Consider the following 1,074-nt stretch of genomic DNA (forward strand, 5'->3'; position numbering starts at 1 on the left):
TGTGTGTGTGTGTGTGTGTTTTACTATACTTGTGAATACCAAAAGTTGTGTGTGTGTGAGTGTTATGGTAAAGGGGACAGTGTGTGTATTGACTGACTGTTTTGCAGGTTGGGGCCAGGTTCTTCTTAATGTGAGGTAGAGTGATCCCCACCAAGGCCTCCTGAAAGATCCTCTTCCTCACTGTGCTGCTGTCGTAATCATATTGCTGTAACACACACACACACAGGTAATTAGCATATAAAATGTATTTTGATCAGCGCTTGAGTTCCTCTTAATTAACAGATGTGTAGTGTTGGATAAAATGCGTACCTTGAGCACCATGTGCCTGGACTTCTCCATGGCAGAGCCTACATTGTCTGTGCTGTTTTCTTTGGCCTTGTAGAGTAGCAGCTCAAACGAGTACGCTGCGTTTTCAATCAGCTGAAACGGGGCACAGGGAGGAAGTTAGCCTCAGTGGCACCGGTGAAAACAAACAAAGAATAAACTGTCTGCCAGAATCTCATCTTGGTTAAATGACCCGACTGGTGCCTTAAAAAGAAAACTTAGAAAGGGTTAATGAACAGTAAATGCAAACTTGCAAACTTTAAGCTGATGAGAAATGACAATGCTGCAGTTAAAGATACAGAGTGAATTACTTCTCTACCCTGATTTCTACCCACAACTAAAGAATTATGTATGAGACAATGGAGCGTGTTGTTGTCGTTGCCCCCCCACCCCCAACAATGACATGTTCACAACTCCTGATCTCTGCAAACAGTTTTTACGATTATTTACAGGAAAGATAGAAAACATTATATCCCAGATTGACAGTAGCCGACACTATACCAGCATTTCTGGTCACGAGGCAATTCTGGTCCAACCTCTCCTTAAAAAGTCATTGTTCCCACTTTAGCGGAGGCTACATTCATGTTAAACGCTGCATATGTCGGCTCAATCAGAAATGACCTTCACATTTCTATTACGGAATCTGTCACGCTTCAGCTTCACTCACTGAAGAGAACCCTCAGTTCCACTGCTATGCAAATGACATGCAGCTTTATTTACCAATCAGACCCATTGACCAAGCTAGCGTAG

This window comes from Salvelinus sp. IW2-2015, linkage group LG16 (genome assembly GCF_002910315.2).
Source record: "Salvelinus sp. IW2-2015 linkage group LG16, ASM291031v2, whole genome shotgun sequence".
In the NCBI taxonomy this organism is placed as follows: domain Eukaryota; kingdom Metazoa; phylum Chordata; class Actinopteri; order Salmoniformes; family Salmonidae; genus Salvelinus; species Salvelinus sp. IW2-2015.